This window comes from Phyllobates terribilis, unplaced genomic scaffold, assembly GCF_046119375.1.
Source record: "Phyllobates terribilis strain yellow unplaced genomic scaffold, ASM4611937v1 Scaffold_5__5_contigs__length_657084704, whole genome shotgun sequence".
In the NCBI taxonomy this organism is placed as follows: domain Eukaryota; kingdom Metazoa; phylum Chordata; class Amphibia; order Anura; family Dendrobatidae; genus Phyllobates; species Phyllobates terribilis.
The window spans coordinates 142308837-142327707 of NW_027362765.1; the positions used below are offsets into that span (position 1 = coordinate 142308837).

At 47.4% G+C, this 18871-nt stretch overlaps 1 protein-coding gene across 3 annotated transcripts in view; it reads right to left on the reverse strand.

Annotated features, from left to right (window-relative positions):
- LOC141272416 (corticotropin-releasing factor receptor 1) overlaps window positions 1-18871 on the reverse strand; it is a 411824-nt gene that overhangs the window by 193073 nt on the left and 199880 nt on the right. The gene's annotated exons all lie outside the window — the stretch shown is intronic.

Genomic DNA, 18871 nt, shown 5'->3' on the forward strand with positions numbered 1-18871 from the left:
CAGTCGCTGTCAACTCCTTCAATTAATCAGACATTGACTTATAGGGTGTCTGCCCCAATAGTTGGCACTAAGGAGACAGCTTAATTTCACCTGGAGGAGAGCTAATTTGTATACATTTTCCCAAAGAGCATTGTCTGATCTCTAAAAGTGACCAAATCAATTTGGCGGTTTCCGCAAGGAAAAATAGTACCCCTCTATGCCCACATAAAAGACCTTTCAAAGACCAGTCAACCAGTCCTTTGCTCTACAGTGATACTTCTTGGGATGTGGATATGATTTTTCAGATTGGTTGATCCCTCCCTAACGGTCTAGGGAATTGTGTGTAGCTATCAGGTTCTGTACCCCCCTGATGTTCTCGGCTCTATGCCCACTGGAGGAGAACCAAACTGGCGATTGCCCTCAGTACCACTGGGGTGAAACACCTGGTGGCTGCTTGGAGCAGCATAGACTCTCCTCAAGCTTTAGCAAGTCTTGGCCACTGGTGCCTGTCTGTTGCTGTAGCCTTCTGGTCCAAAGTGATGGGAAAAGGTTTCTAAGGGCGCTTGTACTTTGGAAGTAATAGCGTTAACTAAGTACCCTTTATCAGGGCCGCAATCAGAGCATTACTACCCTTACTGCTGTATGGGCCCTGTGAGCAGAAGGACCTGGATGGAGCCCCCCCCTCTTTCTGCTTACCGGGCCCCAGCGAACTGTACTTGCGTCCTCACTTTAAATCTATTGCCATGTGGGAGTCTCAAGGGGGCCCGAAAATTTTGCCAGTATGGGGCCCAGAAATTCCTGGTGGCAGCCCTGCCCTATGTTATTTACATGAACTATTACTATTTACTTGCTGTAGGGTATATGCTCATTTTTTTGGAAAGCACAATTTTGGGTTCTTAACAAAAAATCCCCAGCTCCCTGCAGATGTTTATCTTTTTGTTTATTTGTTTGTTTGGTTTGGCCTATATTCATACTGTCCAGTGGTGCAAGACACCAGAGACGGATTAAACTATATATTTTATTCATGCCATCAGATTAAAAGACAAAAAGACAAAATAGTATCAAAACAATTTAACAATGTTTCGGGCCATATGAACTTTATCAAGCAAGACAACAATAAAAAGCAATAGACTTTTCTTAAATACACGTGGCCTATATCCAGGTCCGGCTCCAGGTTTTTGTGGGCCCTGGGCAAAAGAGTCTCAGTGGGCCCCTTTAACACATACCACGATTCAGGATGCACAGATACCGCAGAGAAATATATATATATAGTACAATGCCAAATATTTCACTTCTTACATTACTTGAGCGATATCTATTTTAAATTCCACAATAGCTCAGAAACTGGCGAATCGCTCCATACAGAATACTGGCCCCCATATACTGCTCCATACAGGATACTGGCCCCCATATAACGCTCCATACAGGATACTGGCCCCCATATAACGCTCCATACGGGATACTGGCCCCCATATAACGCTCCATACAGGATACTGGCCCCCATATAACGCTCCATGCAGGCTGTGCCCCCACATAATGCTCCATGCAGGCTGTTCCCCCCCACATAATGCCTCATGCAGGCTGTTGCCCCCACATAATGCCTCACCCAGGCTGTTCCCCCCACATAATGCCCAACGCAGGCTGTTCCCCCACATAATACCCCATGCAGGCTGTTCCCCCCATATAATGCCCCATGCAGGATGTCACCCCCCTTATAATGCCCCATGCAGGATGTCACCCCCGTTATAATGTCCCATGCATTATGTCACCCCCCTTATAATGCCCCATGCATTATGTCACCCCCCTTATAATGCCCCATGCAGGATGTCACACCCCCTCGCCTATAATGCCCCATGCAGGATGTAACCCCCCCATTTTAATGCCCCATGCAGGATGTCACACCCCCCCTCCCTTATAATGTCCCATGCAGGATGTCACCCCCCCTTTTAATGCCCCATGCAGGATGTCACCCCCCCTTATAATGCCCCATGCAGGATGTCCCCCCACCTTTTAATGCCCCATGCAGGTTGTCACCCCCCTCCCTTATAATGCCCCATGCAGGATGCCACCCCCCCTCCCTTTTAATGCCCCATGCAGGATGTCACCCCCCCTCTCCCTTATAATGCCCTATGCAGGATGTCACCCCCCCTTATAATGCCCCATGCAGGATGTCACACCCCCCTCTCCCTTATAATGCCCCATGTAGGATGTCACACCCCCCTCTCCCTTATAATACCCCATGCAGGATGTCACCCCCCCCTTTTAATGCCAAATGCAGGATGTCACACACTCCCCTCCCTTTTAATGCCCCATGCAGGATGTCACCCACCCCTCATATAATGCCCCATGCCTCCATACATTTAAAAAAAAAATCAAATACTCACCTTACTTCTCAGCTCTGGACTCCAGCGTCTTCCCGCTCTCTGCACTGTGACGGCTCAGGAGAGCGCGTGGTGTGGTGTAAAGACGTCACCGCGCCCTCTGACCTGAGACGTCACAGTGCAGCAGCCACGGAAGAGACCGGAGCTGCTGCAGAGGCGCGGGGAGAGGTACGTATTGTGCCGGCTGCCGGGGCCCTGAGCAAGGCGGGGGGGGAGCGGGCGCTGACACCGCTCTCCTCCACTCACGGGTCCCATAGCGCGCGGGGTGCCCGATGGTGAGTGGGCCCCCCCCCCCGCCTGCTCAGGGCCCCAGCACTTGTCAGGGTGTGCCGGGTGCTGACGCTGGCCCTGCCTATATCTTTAGTTATGTGTTAAGACTTGTTAAAAGGTTGCACCATAAAAGCTGTACAGTGCTGATATATTTTTTTTGTGGGGCAAGTTGTATATTTGATCGGTACTTACTAGTGATGGGCGAGCACTAAAATGCTCGGGTGCTCGATGCTCGGGTCGAGCACATTGGAATACTCAGGTGTTCGACCCGAGCAACGAGCCCAATGTAAGTCTATGGGAAACTCAAGCATTTTTCAGGCGGCTCCCCCCCTGGCGGTCTGCAGAGGGCCTAAAAATTGCCCAAATCGATGGGAACAGTGCTCAAATGACATGGGAACAGCATGGGGAAGACCCCTGGAAGCATTTCTGACTCCCAGGTCACTGCTGTCAACAACGTTGTCAGAGGTATTACACCACTTTAACGGACTCACAATAAAACATGCAAAAACGAAACCAAAATGGATTTTCCTGGGAAATATGTTAAGGAACATCCTTTCAAGGGTAATGAATTGTATTTAAGGCAAAATAAATAACCAAAACCAAAAATATTCCTCCACACCTTGGGGTATGTTCACACGTAGCATTTTTGATGCGTTTTTGCACTTTTGCATTGCTTTCAACCAAGACAAATGCATTCACTGGGAAAAGTCATTTTAACATTTTACAGCCTTATCTGGCCATGTGGTGTGTGACACATCATCAGACACATGCATACAGTGCTGAAAAGACATGGGAACAGCATGGGGAAGACCCCTGGACTCTCTGACTCCCAGGTCACTGCCTAAAAGTGTGCCCATAATAAGTGATCCTTGGCGCATGCGAAGATGCCTCCCGCCATGCACCTGTCATTGCAGACTTGCAACAATCACCGTCCACGTCCTTGTCCCAGTGCAGCGTTCAGTTGTCCCTACCCCATTCCTTGGAATGCAAGTGCAAGTATGCAGCCAGCCACCCACCCACCCACAGGCTGCAATACTATACTGCCAAATTTTTGACAGCTGCTTGCACTTGAAATGTGGCCGTTTAGGCTCATGGAGGCAGAAGCTGTCCACAACCTTATGGCGGCGGCGACTGGGTATCCATACTCGGTCCCCAGCCGCCACTAATATATCCCGGAGTCGTCTCCACCTTCCACAAGCACGGGTCCAACAACATTACCCGTGCCCTCCCCAGTGAACTTACTGGGAAGGACCGCATACCCACAAACATGTGGTCAAGTGAATGTGGCCAGGGACGGTACTTAGCCAGTCCACAGCTTTTTTGCTGAGTTGTATTTCACAACAGCCATATTCGTTAGCTTGGTGAAAGGACTTGGGAAACCATATTTAGTCCAGCTGTCATTTCTCCCAGGAAGTCCTCTAAAGCTACTTGCAATTGAAATGTGGCCTTTTTGGCTCGTGGAGGCGGAAGCTTTTTACAACCTCATGCCGGCGGCGGCAGCCGGGTGCCCATACTCAGTCCCCAGCCGCCACTATTTCTCGCGGTATCGTCTCCGCCTTCCACAAGCACGGGTCCCACAACATTACCCGTGCCCTCCCCAGTGAACTTACTGGGAAGGACCGCCTAACCACAAACACGTGGTCAAGTGATTGTGGCCAGGGATGGTACGGAGCCAGTCCACAGATTTTTTTGCTGAGAGTTGTATTTCACCATAACTAGTCCAGCAGTAATTTCTCCCAGGAAGTCCTCTAAAGCTGCTTGCACTAGAAATGTGGCCTTTTGGGCTCGTGGAGGCGGAAGCTTTTCACAACCTCATGCCGGAGGCGACCAGGGGTCCATACTTGGTCCCCAGCTGCCACTATTTCTCCCGGTTTCGTCTCTGCCTTCCAGAAGCACGGGTATGGAGCCAGTCCACATTAAAAATGCAGCCATGGAGTGTCCGGGAACCTTACCACACACTTTTCTTAGCCAGGGCTGCTTCTCGGCAGGGTTGGACTGGCTCACCAGAGAACCGGAGACTCCTCCAGGGGGCCCTGGCTTCTCCTTCAGGAGAGTTCATAGTGCCGAAGGTGAGGCCATGATGATGAAAGAGGCCACCATCTGCTTAGTTTTCTGTTACTTGGAATGGAAGCACCAGTATGCAGCCAGCCACCCACCCACAGGCCGCAATACTAAACTGCCAGATTTCTGGGCAGCTGCTTGCACTTGAAATGTGGCCTTTTAGGCTCGTGGAGGTGGAAGCTTTTTACAACCTCATGCCGGCTGCGGCCGGTTGTCCATGCTCGGTCCCCAGCCGCCACTATTTATCCCGGTATCGTCTCCGCCTTCCACAAGCACGGGTCCCACAACGTTACCCGTACCCTCCCCAGTGCACTTACTGGGAAGGACCGCCTAACCACAAACACGTGAACAGGTGAATGTGGCCAGGGATGGTACGGAGCCAGTCCACATTAAAAATGCAGCCATAGAGTGTCCGGGAACCTTCCCACACACTTTTCTTAGCCAGGGCTGCTTCTCAGCAGGGTTGGACGGGCCCACCACAGAATCGTCGGGTGGGCCCTGGCTTCTCCATCAGAAGAGTTCATGATAGGCTCAAACTTTGCAGCTGCTATGGAGCTCTTGAGCGGGAGAGAAAGGTGGGCCCTCAGAATCAAATCCTCTGGTGGGCCCAATGTTTTTCAGTCTGACATTGCTACTCTGTGAGAGTTGTATTTCACCACAGCCATATTCTTTAGCTCGGTGAAAGGACTGGCATAGAGGGAAACCGTATCTACTCTGGGTGTCATTTCTCCCAGGAAGTCCTCTAATGCAGCTTGTTGCAGAAGCAATGGAAGCCCGTCCAACATCAGCTCGCACTTGTCGGTGATGCTTCGACACACAAACATCTTTCTTTGCGCCTTTAATTGCATGACTACACAGTTGGGCAATGGCCTGATCTGCAATGCGGTTTGAGAAATAACATGCATAAGCACGTCCAATCCACGTTAAAAAAGCAGCCATAGAGTGTCCGGGAACCTTCCCACACACTTTTCTTAGCCAGGACTGCTTCTCGGCAGGGTTGGACGGGCCCACCAGAGAACCGGAGACTCCTCCGGTGGGCCCTGGCTTCTCCTTCAGGAGAGTTCATAGTGCTGAGGTGAGGCCATGATGATGATAGAGGCCACCATCTGCTTAGTTTTCTGTTACTTGAAATGCGAGCGCAAGTATGCGGCCAGCCACCCACCCACCCACAGGCCCCAAAACTAAACTGGGCAGCTGCTTGCACTTGAAATGTGGCATTTTAGGCTCGTGGAGGTGGAAGCTGTCCACAACCTCATGGCGGCGGCTGGGTGTCCATACTCGGTCCCCAGCCGCCACTATTTCTCCCGGTATTGTCTCCGCCTTCTACAAGCGTGGGTCCCTGAACATTACTGCTGGTACTTTTCTGTGGGAATCTGCTTGCCTCCTACCAGCCTGGAATATTTCCAGTAAACTATGGTACGACGCCATGGTATTAGCACTGCCCCCAGTAACAGTAGCAAAGCCATCCCCAATTTCCTTCTCATGAATTTTATTTGGTAGACTGAGTGGCTGCCCAAATACATTAGTTTCTCACAAAGGAGCTGAAGATAGAGTGGCAGTAGGTGCAAGTTTCTCCAGCCTAATAGATATCAGAGGGTGAACGGCAGCACATAGGATCAGTGGCTAGCACTGAAGCCTTGCAGCGCTGGGATCCTGGGTTCAAATCCCAGCAAGGACAACATCTGCAAGGATTTTGTATGTTCTACCCGTGTTTGCGTGAGTTTCCACCTCAGTAAAAATGCAGCCATAGAGTGTCCTGGAACCTTCCCACGCACTTTTCTTAGCCAGGACTGCTTCTCGGCAGGGCTGGACAGACCTCTGGTGTGAACTGGCTTCTACATCAGGAGAGTTCATGATAGCGCAAACTTTGAAGCTGTTATGGGCTCTTGAGCAGGGGAGAAAGGTGAGTCCTCAGAATCAAATCTTCTGGTGGGCCCAATGTTTTTCAGTCTGAAACAGCTTCTCAGTGGGAGTTGTATTTCACCACAGTCATATTCTTTAGCTCAGTGAAAGGACTGGCATAGAGGGAAACCGTATCTACTCTGGCTGTCATTTCTCCGTCACCAGGTTCCGCCCATTGTCACACACGACCATGCCTGGCTGTATGTTCAGCGGTGAGAGCCACAGATCAGACTGCTGTGTTACAGCTTTCAACAACTCTGCAGCGCTGGGCGGTTTGTCACCTAAGCATTAAGCATGTTATCTTCAGCACAGCCTGTTGCCGCTTGGCCAAGTTTGTGCTGCAGTGCTTTCAGCTTGTGACTGATGTGGTCATTTCGGAGATGGAGGAGGAGGTGCAGGAGCTGAACAATGTGATTACATTGAGGTTACATTGGCGACAATGTTTTTTATACTAAATAAAGATCCTACTTACCTATAGTGGTAATGCCCATGCTTTGACTGCAAGGGCTGACAAAATTTGGGAAAAACCCCACTAACAATTTAAAGACACATAGAGCAGGGCCACAATAATGACATGTTTCCATTACAAAGGAGCGGGTATGCTACACAGTTATAGGGTATGCAGCGAATCCAACGGCTGACAAAAGTTAGGAAAAAACCCACTAACAATTTAAAGACACATAGAGCAGGACCACAGTAATGACATGTTTCCATTAGAAAGGAGTGGGTGTGCTATACTGTTATAGGGTATGCAGTGAGTCCAACGGCTGACAAAATTTAGGAAAAACCCCACTAACAATTTAAAGACACATAGAGCAGGGTCACAGTAACGACAAGTTCCCATTAGAAAGGAGAGGGTCTCCTATAGTGGTAATGCCCATGCTGTGACTGCAAGGGCTGACAAAATTTGGGAAAAACCCCACTAATAATTTAAAGACACATAGAGCAGAGCCACAGTCATGACAAATTCCCATTAGAAAGGAGAGGGTCTCCCATACTGTTTGCCTATGCAGTGAAGTAACGGCTGCCAACGATTTGGTGAAACTACAATGTCTCTTGGAAGAGATGTAGAGAGCCTCATAAAAAATGTTCCCACTATTAGGAAGTGGGTATCCCATAGGGTTGGCCTATGCAGTGAATGCAAGGGGTGCCAAAAATTGTGAGGCATTACAATGTCCCTTGGAAGAGACGTGGAGGAGGGCCTCATAAAAAAATGTTCCCATTAGAAAGGAGCGGGTCTCCTATACTTGTAATGCCCATGCATTAAGTGTATGGGCTGACAAACATTTACCCCTGGGGGGTATGCATGAACATACTGTATAAAAATTTTTTTTTATATGCATCATAAAGACCCTTTAAAAAAATTATGTGGGTGTTGCATCACGGACCACGGTCACCCTAGGGATATGGTGGTTGAGGATGAGGATGAGGAGAAGGAGGAGGACAAGAGCAAATAGCCAAAATCAGGAAGCGTATACCCATGTGTGGGTGTGAAAAGGTGCATGGGAATACCAGTATTTAAAATGAGCAATGTGATATACCCAACACTAACTGAATTACTAACTGGTGCTAAGACCCTAATTATTGGATTTTCCAATATTGGTGTCTAATTGAGAGCACTGTTTCTCAACTCTCCTACTGCTGCAATAATTATGTTGTCTGCAGTATACAGCACCTTTCTTGTGCAAGGGACAGCAGTCAGAATTGTTAACATCTGTAACACCTGTGCCCATTGGCGTAGCTAGAGTCTAATGGGCACGAATGCAAGATTTGTACTGGGCAGCCCCCCCTATCATCCTGGTATAAGTATATGTCCTCCATCCTGGTATATATTTCCCTTATTCTGGCCCCATCCTGGTATATACAACCCCTGGCAAAAATTATGGAATCACCGGGCTCGGAGGATGTTCACATGGCACAAAACTAAAGTAATTTCAAATGGCAACTTTATGGCTTTAAGAAACACTAAAAGAAATCAAGATTAACAATGTGGTACTCAGTAAGGGTAATTTTTTTCAGACCAAGCACAGGGAAAAAATTATGGAATCACTCAATTCTGAGGAAAAAATTATGGAATCATGAAAAACAAACACACAAAAGAACACTCATTAGTATTTTGTTGCACCACCTCGGGCTTTAATAACAGCTTGCAGTCTCTGAGGCATGGAGTTAATGAGTGACAAACAGTACTCTTCATCAATCTGGCTCCAACTTTCTCTGATTGCTGTTGCCAGATCAGCTTTGCAGGTTGGAGCCTTGTCATGGACCATTTTCTTCAACTTCCACCAAAGATTTTCAATTGTATTGAGATACGGACTATTTGCAGGCCATGACATTGACCTTATGTGTTTTCTTTCAAGGAATGTTTTCACAGTTTTTGCTCTATGGCAGGATGCATTATCATCTTGAAAAATGATGTCATCATCCCCAAACATCCTTTCAATTGATCGGATAAGAAAAGTGTCCAAAATATCAATGTAAACTTGGGAATTTATTGAAGATGTAATGACAGCCATCTCCCCAGTGCCTTTACCTGACATGCAGCCCCATATCATGTTCTCTTCATGCAGTCATCTTTATAAATCTCATTGGAACGGCACCAAACAAAAGTTCCAGCAACATCACCTTGCCCAATGCAGATTCGTGATTCATCACTGAATATGACTTTCATCCAGTCATCCACAGTCCACGATTGCTTTTTCTTAGCCCATTGTAACCTTGTTTTTTTCTGTTTAGGTGGTAATGATGGCTTATGTTTAGCTTTTCTGTATGTAAATCCCATTTCCTTTAGGCAGTTTCTTACAGTTCGGTCACAGATATTGACTCCAGTTTCCTCCCATTTGTTCCTCATTTGTTTTGTTGTGCATTTCCTGTTTTGGAGACATATTGGTTTAAGTTTCCGGTCTTGACACTTTGGTGTCTTCCTTGGTCTACCAATATGTTTGCCTTTAACAACCTTCCCATGTTGTTTGTATTTGGTCCAGATTTTAGACACAGCTGACTGTGAACAACCAACATCTTTTGCAACATTGCATGATGATTTACCTTCTTTTAAGAGTTTGATAATCCTCACCTTTGTTTCAATTGACATCTCTCATGTTTGAGCCATGATTCATGTCAGTCCACTTGGTGCAACAGCTCTCCAAGGTGTGATCACTCCTTTTTAGATGCAGACTAACGAGCAGATCTAATTTGATGCAGGTTTTGGATATTAAAATTTACAAGGTGATTCCATAAATTTTTCCTCAGAATTGAGTGATTCCATAATTTTTTCCTCAGAATTGAGTGATTCCATAATTTTTTCCCTCGGCTTGGTCTGAAAAAAATTACCCTTACTGAGTACCACATTTTTAATCTTGATTTCTTTTAGTGTTTCTTAAAGCCATTTGAAATGACTTTAGTTTTGTGCCATGTCTGTGATGTGCTTTTTTCAACAACATTAAACAACTGAATGAACATCTTTTGATCCCGGTGATTCCATAATTTTTGCCAGGGGTTGTATACAGTAGGGAAAATAAGTATTTGATACATTGCTTATTTTGCAAGTTTTCCCACCTACAAAGAATGGAGAGGTCTGTATTTTTTATCATAGGTACACTTCAACTGTCAGAGACAGAATCTAAAAATAAAAAACAGAGAATCACATTGCATGATTTTTAAATAATTAAATTGCATTTTATTGCATGAAATAAGTATTTGATCCCCTACCAACCAGCAAGAATTTTGGCTTTCACAAACATGCTAGTTTTTCTTTAAGAAGTTCTCCTACTCTGCACTCATTACCTGCTTTAATTGCACTTGTTTGAACTGGTTACCTGTATAAAAGACACCTGTCCATACACCCAATCAATCACACTCCAACCTCTCCACCATAGCCAAGACCAAAGAGCTATCTAAGGACACCAGGGACAAAATTGTAGACCGGCATAAGGCTGGGATGGGCTACAGGACAATACGCAAGCAGCTTGTTTAAAAGGCAACAACTGTTGGTGCAATTATTTGAAAAACACAAGATGACTGTCAATCTTCCTCGGTCTGGGACTCCATGCAAGATCTTGCCTCGTGGGTTAAGGATGATTCTGACTAAAGTCAGGAATCAACCCAGAACTACATGAGAGGACCTGGTCAATGACCTGAAGAGAGCTGGGACCACAGTCTCAAGCATTACCATTAATAACACACTAGGCCGTCATGGATTAAAATCCTGCAGGGCACGCAAGGTCCACCTGCTCATGCCTTCAAATGTCCAGGCCTGTTTGAAGTTCGTCAATGACCATCTGGATGATCCAGAGAAGGCATGGGAGAAGGTCATGTGGTCAGATGAGATCAAAATAGAACTTTTCGGTATCAGCTCCACTCACCGTGTTTGGAGGAAAAAGAAGGATGAGTACAACCCTTAGAACACCATCCCAAACGTGAAGCATGGTGGGGAAACATTATACTTTGGAGTACTTTTCTGCAAAGGAGACAGGACGACTGCACCGTATTGAAGGGAGGATGGATGGGTATCATGAGATTTTGGCCAACAACATCCTTCCCTCAGTAAGAGCATTCAAGATGGGTCATGGCTGGGTCTTCCAGCATGACAATGACCCGAAACAACCAGCCATGGTAGCTAAGATGCAGCTCCGTAAGAAGCATTTCAAAGTCCTGGAGTGGCCTAGCCAGTCTCCAGACCTGAACCCAATAGAAAATATTTGGAGGGAGTTGAAACTCAATGTTGCCCAGCGACAGCCCCAAAACCTCAAATATTTGGATAAGATCTGTATGAAGGAGTGGGCCACAATCCCTGCACAGTGTGTGCAAAGTTGGTCAAGAACTCCAGGAAATGTCTGACCTCTGTAATTGCAAACAAAGGTTTCTGTACCAAATATTAAGTTCTGTTTTTCTATTCTATCAAATACTTATTTCATTCAATAAAATGCAAATTAAATATGTAAAAATCATACAAAGTGATTTTCTGGATTTTTGTTAAGATTGTCTCTCACGGTTGAAGTGTACCAGTCCTGTGGTACAGACCCTGTTATTATGGAATCTTTAAAGATTAAAAATAATGGTCTATCTATGACGTTACTTAATTCCTGCAGTACTCGCGGGTGTATCCCGCCTTTGGAAGTGCATTGAGGTGAAGGGTGCATTGCTGGAAAAGGGAAAAAAAAACAAAAAACTCTTTAAATCTCTTAGTTTGCGAGTGTGAACGAGCTACGTGTATCCGGAGAGTAAGTGCGAACGAAAGTAAGTGTGTGACTTGTTTTTCAGTGACTTTGGATTCAGGGAGTTTGGAAGGGAGGACTTTGGACTGAATTGCTGACTGTATTTCATTAATTCTTTACTTTTCTTTTTACTTAACATTCTGTATATTGCAATCCCCATTAGGAAATGAGCTCCATTATTGACAATGCTATCCAGTGTACATCTTGCCACATGTATGTATTCCTTGAACAGCCGGTCGAGGTTGCTTACTGCTGCGCGAGATGAGTGCACGCTGTGCGTTTGGAAGCCCAGATACTGGATCTAAATGAGCAGCTGGCAACACTGAGATCCATTGACAACATGGAAAGGAGTCTGCTGCTCACTGAGCAGCAGCTCACTGGGGTAGATGTGGGGGAGGGTGGTAGTCGGGAGCTGCAGGACAGTGAGGTCGCTAGTTGGGTGACAGTTAGAAGGGGTGGTAGAGGGAAGAGTGCCAGGGAGGCTAGTCCTGATCTGGCACACCCCAATAAGTTTGCAAAGTTGGCAGATGAGGGAAGTGACGGTACAGGGGTAGCACTACTGCAGCAAGGCATGTCCCCTGAAAGCCGGAGGAGTGTCAGCTCCAGTAAAGAGGGAAATAGGAGAGTAGGGCAGGCCAGGCAGGTGCTGGTAGTGGGGGACTCAATTATTAGGGGAACAGATAGGGCAATCTGTCACAAAGACAGGGATCGTCGAACAGTGTGCTGCCTACCTGGCGCTCGAGTCCGGCACATCGCTGATCGGGTTGACAGATTACTGGGAGGGGCTGGTGAGGACCCATCGGTCATGGTGCACATTGGCACAAATGACAAAGTTAGAGGTAGGTGGAAGGTCCTTAAAGATGATTTCAGGGAATTAGGCTGCAAGCTGAAAGCAAGGACCTCCAAGGTGGTATTCTCTGAAATACTGCCGGTACCACGTGCCACGCCAGAGAGGCAACGGGAGATTAGGGAGATAAATAAGTGGCTCAAGAACTGGTGTAGGAAGGAGGGATTTGGGTTCCTGAAGAACTGGGCCGACTTCTCAGTTGGCTACAGACTCTACGCTAGGGACCGGCTGCACCTTAATGGGGAGGGTGCAGCTGTGCTGGGGGAGAAAATGGCTAGAAGGTTGGAGGAGTGTTTAAACTAGGGATTGGGGGGGAGGGTATTCATTTTATAGGTGGGAAAGATAGTGCAGATAGCGACCTGGGCACAAATAAAGAAATTGGGGGTGGGGTTAGAACAGTCAATAAAGTAAGAAGGAATAGAGGTACAGAGAGATACATAAAACGCATGTACACTAATGCCAGAAGCCTCACCAACAAAATGGAGGAATTGGAATTAATTTTGTTGGAAAATAATTATGACATGGTAGGGATATCTGAGACGTGGCTGGACGAGAGCCATGACTGGGCAGTTAATTTACAGGGCTATAGTCTGTTCAGAAATGACCGTACAAACAAGCGAGGGGGGGGTGTTTATATGTAAAATCATCCTTAAAACCTGTCTTGCGGGAGGATATATGTGAATCTAATGAAAATGTAGAGTCCCTGTGGGTGGAGATAAGGGGAGGGGGAAAAATAATAAATTACTGATAGGGGTTTGTTATAAGTCTCCAAAAATAATGGAAGTAGCGGAGAATATCCTCGTAAAGCAAATAGATGAAGCAGCGACTCAAGGAGAAGTCATTATTATGGGAGACTTCAACTATCCTGAAATACATTGGGGGACAGAAACATGTAGTTCAAGCAAAGGAAATAGGTTTTTGACTACTATGAGAGACAATTACCTTTCACAACTGGTTCAGGACCCAACAAGAAGGGGGGCACTGCTAGACCTAATATTAACAAATAGGCCAGACCACATATCAAATATACGAGTTGGGGGTCACTTGGGTAATAGTGATCACAAAATAATACGTTTTCATGTAACCTTTAATAAGATGTGAAGTAGAGGGGTTACAAGGACACTAAACTTCAGGAAGGCAAATTTCCAACGGTTAAGAGATGATTTTAGTGCAATAAACTGGGACGATATCCTGAGACATAAAGCTACACAAAGCAAATGGGAGACATTTATTAACATCCTGCATAGGACCTGTGCACAATATATACCCCTTGGGAATAAACATGCTAGAAATAGGAGGAAACCACTATGGCTAAATAGAGCTGTAAGGGGCACAATAAGTGACAAAAAGAAAGCATTTAGAGAACTAAAGCAAGTAGGTAGTGATGAGGCATTAAATAAATATAGAAAATTAAATAAATTATGTAAAAAACAAATCAAGGCAGCAAAGATTGAGGCAGAGAGAATCATTGCCAGAGAAAGTAAAAATAACCCCAAAATATTCTTTAACTACATAAATAGTAAAAAACTAAAAAATGATAGTGTTGACCCCCTTAAAAATAGTCTGGGTGAAATGGTGGATGAGGATGAGGAAAAAGCCAATATGCTAAATGATTTTTTTTCAACTGTATTTACACAAGAAAATCGCATGACAGAAAACATGATTAGTGATAACAAAAATTCTCCAGTAAATGTCACTTGCTTAACCCAGCAGGAAGTACGGCGGCGTCTAAAACTCACTAAAGTTGACAAATCCCCGGACCCGGATGGGATACACCCGCGAGTACTGCAGGAATTAAGTAACGTCATAGATAGACCATTATTTTTAATCTTTAAAGATTCCATAATAACAGGGTCTGTACCACAGGACTGGCGTATAGCAAATGTGGTGCCAATATTCAAAAAGGGGACAAAAACTTAACTTGGAAATTATAGGCCGGTAAGCTTAACCTCTACTGTGGGTAAAATCCTGGAGGGTTTCCTAAGAGATGCTATGATAGAGTATCTGAAGAAGAATAACCTCATGACCCAATATCAACATGGGTTTACGATGGACCGTTCCTGTCAAACTAATCTGATCAGTTTTTATGAGGAGGCAAGTTCTGGACTGGACCAAGGAAATGCAGTGGATGTTGTGTATATGGACTTTTCAAAAGCTTTTGATACGGTTCCACACAAAAGGTTGATACATAAAATGAGAACAATGGGGATAGGGGAAAATATATGTATGTGGGTTAAGAATTGGCTCAGTGATAGAAAACAAAGGGTGGTTATTAATGGAAAACACTCAGACTGGGTCTCAGTTAACAGTGTGGTACCACAGGGGTCAGTATTGGGGCCCCTTCTTTTTAACATATTTATTAATGACCTTGTAGGGGGCATACAGAGTAATATTTCAATATTTGCAGATGACACTAAACTCTGCAGGGTAATCAATACAGAGGAGGACTATTTTATATTACAGGAGGATCTATGTAAACTAGAAGCTTGGGCTGATAAATGGCAAATGAGCTTTAATGGGGATAAATGTAAGGTAATGCACTTGGGCAGAGGAAATAAAATGTATAATTATATGCTTAATTGTAAAACACTGGGCAAAACTGTAACTGAAAAAGACCTGAGTGTATTGGTGGATGACAAGCTCACGTTTAGTGGCCAGTGTCAGGCTGCTGCTGCTGCAAAGGCAAATAAAATAATGGGATGCATTAAAAGAGGCATAGATGCTCATGAGGAGAACATAATTTTACCTCTATACAAGTCACTAGTGCGACCACACGTAGAATACTGTGTACAGTTTTGGTCTCCGGTGTATAAGAAAGACATAGCTGAACTAGAGAGGGTGCAGAGAAGAGCGACCAAGGTTATTAGAGGACTGGGGGGGTCTGCAATACCAAGACAGGTTATTACACTTGGGGTTATTTACTGTGGAAAAAAGAAGGCTTAGGGGTGATCTTATTACTATGTACAAGTATATGAGGGGACAGTACAAAGACCTTTCTACTGATCTTTTTACTGAGGCCTGAGACGGGGACAAGGGGGCATCTTCTACGTCTGGAGGAAAGAAGGTTTAATCATAATCACAGACGGGGATTCTTTACTGTAAGAGCAGTGAGACTATGGAACTCTCTGCCGCATGATGTTGTAATGAGTGATTCACTGTTAAAGTTTAAGAAGGGCATGGATGCCTTTCTTGAAAAGTATAATATTACAGGTTATAAATACTAGATTCCTTGATAAGGCGTTGATCCAGGGAACTAGTCTGATTGTCGTATGGAGTCGGGAAGGAATTTTTTTCCCCAATGTGGAGCTTAGTGTTTGCCACATGGGTTTTTTTTTGCCTTCCTCTGGATCAACAAGTTAGGCTATGGGTTGAACTAGATGGACTTAGTCTTCCTTCAACCTTAAAAACTATGTTACTATGTTACTATGTACCTACGATAAAATTTACCGACCTCTCCATTCTTTGTAGGTGGGAAAACTTGCAAAATCGGCAGTATATCAAATACTTATTTTCCCCATTGTATATGTCCTCCATCCTGGTATATATGTCCCTCATCCTGGTATATATATTTATATACATATATGTCCTCTATCCTGGCCCCATCCTGGTATATATATATCCCATTCTGGTATATATGTTCCTTATCCTGGACCCTATCCTGGTATATATGTAGCACCCCGAGGACTCGGCTGCTACAGGGGTATTGCACCTCGAACCAGAGGTGTGATATTCCACTCCCGGGTAAGGATGGAGTGTGGACCGGGGCTCAGTAGGCTGCATGCACCACACACACCCCATTTCCGAGGAACAGACCAACGGTGCTCCCACTAGACAGAGTGCAGGCACGACAGCTTCTGTTTCTGGCTGGAGTGGGGAGGGGGAGGAAAACCCAGTGGTGTAGGAGCAGATAGGGGTGGGTTTCTGGGCATAGGTAGGAGCCCATTGGTTGCTAGTCACCTGGGCTCGGGTGTCAGAAGGAGGTATATAAGGTGGGAACCATCTTAGATCAGTGGTCAGTTCAGAGAGGAGCTCAGCCAGAGAGGGCTGACAGGGAGCTGTGGCTCAGTCTGGGCCCAGCTCCAGAGCCAGGCCTGGAGTAGAGGCCTGAGACAGCAGAGAGGGAGAGAAGAGAAGGAACAGCAAGGAGAGTAAGAAAGGAACTGAAACAAAGGAGAAAGGAGGCGAGGAACACAGAGAAAGGCCCAGAGACACGAAGGCAGAAGGAACCCCAGATTCCCAGAGGAGATACTGGGTGAAGGGTTGGCAGAGCAGGGTACCGGAACCCGAATTGGTGGAGGCGACTAATCCTCAGCCAAAACCGGAGGTTGTCACCACATCTTGGTGCGACCCCTCACTACATCCACCAGAAAGGCATACCGCATAGGGTCAGGGAAACCGGAGAGAGGTTTCACCAACAGAAGGCCCGAGGAAGCTGGACAAAGGTGGGTCACTGGTGGGGACGGCCAGTAGAAAGGAAGAGAGGGGAGCTCTGAACCGCACTCTGGAATTGCCTGGGAGTTGACCGAGTCCCTCACCTGATGGACGCAGTACGGCTCGGGCGGTCACTGCTGGCCGAAGTGATCTGAACAACAACAGTGAGTAAAGCTTTGGAAACTGCACCACAAGTCTCTGTGTTTCATCGCCGCACCAGCACCATCAGTACTGGGACACTCGCACCATCACTCCCATCATTTTCCACACTAGCTGCCCTGAGGCAATACTCCTCCCGTGGGGAGTCATCCCATACTCAGCTGCACAAACAACATCAGCCTCAGCAGTCTGCAGTGCAGCGGCGGTCCCCACTGACCGCAATCCACGGGTGGCGTAGTCGGACACTTATTACAATACAAGTAGACTGCCACTGGTTTGACCACCCTGGGCACGGACCGGGTCACCGCCATGGAGAACTACAACCCCCAGCGATCCGGTTCCGGGTACTCACCCCTGCACAGCAGCAGCAGCACAGGCCCAGGGGGCGCGTCAACTTTGGCGTAGTCGGCAGGATCATTACCAACCCGCCACAAGCGGGTATTGCGTGCCTGAAGAAAACTGCACATGTACCTTAAAAAGAAGTCTCCCGCCATTTCCAGAAGTTTCCCGCTGTCCGGAGTCGTTTCCCGCCATCCGGAGCCGATTCCCGCCATCAGACGCCATTTTGGACCGTTTCCCGCCATCTTCATCCGTTTTTCCCACCCTGGCAGAGCGGACGCCATTATGTGCGCACCAAAGGACAGCAAGAAGCCACCTCCCATCGTGGGCCAGGTCCCAGAGTGGCGGCAAAGAAGGAGCCCGCCCCCACCAGCCATGAATGCAGCAATGGAGATGTCCATCAACGTGGGGGGGCTGCCCCTGAAGGTGATTGTCAGCAGATGCCCTCAAGACCAACCCCCATGGGGGCGGATAGGAAAGAAAACTGAGGGGATGGGTGCGGCCTGGATCAGTCTGGACCTGCTGCACCCGGAGATGGAGGGAGCAGAAAAATCCACCAGCACCCTGGCCCGCAGCCTGCTGCAAGCGGAGCCACCCTGCAGCCTGACAGAACTGCTGGCCCAACTGCCTAGAGACCCGGACCGTGCGCGCGCAGCGCTGGAAGATCTGAATAAAAGAATGGTCCGGGCGCAGCGGGATGTGTTTGCCGGGTGGAGAGAGGAGATGGCCCGGCAGCACGGAGGTGACCAGCAGAGGACCCCGCCGGAACCGGGCAGCGCGCTTACCACTGGGCGCGGAGAAGAGAGACCGGCAGCTGCAGATGACGCCGCGGAGGAGGCCACGGAGACCGAGGCAGGTAATGGGGACGCCACCACCCCAAGCCCGGGGAACACCAGCCTGCCCTCACCCTCCGTTGCGGGACCCGAAGCCCCGGGGACCATACCTGACACCACGCCTCCACCGCCACCAGCTAGGCCTCAGGCAGCAAGCATCATCGTCACGCCCCGCCCCGCGCTGTGCCCTCTGAACCCTGGCGCCGTACAGCGTGAAACGTCACAGGCCAGGACACAAGGCCCAGCACACCCGGGCGCCCCTGCCTCACCAGCGCCCCCTACCTTGGCGGTGCCACCCCCGGGCACGACCGACAAGCGACCGCCGGCCTGGTCGCAAGGCCGAGTGCTCCCGGGCGCTGCCACCCGTCCGAAGCCCATAGTGCCACCCTTGGGCGCGGACCTGTATGCCCAACATACCAGCCCGGACGGGCTACCCTTTGAATGGCCGCCGGAGTT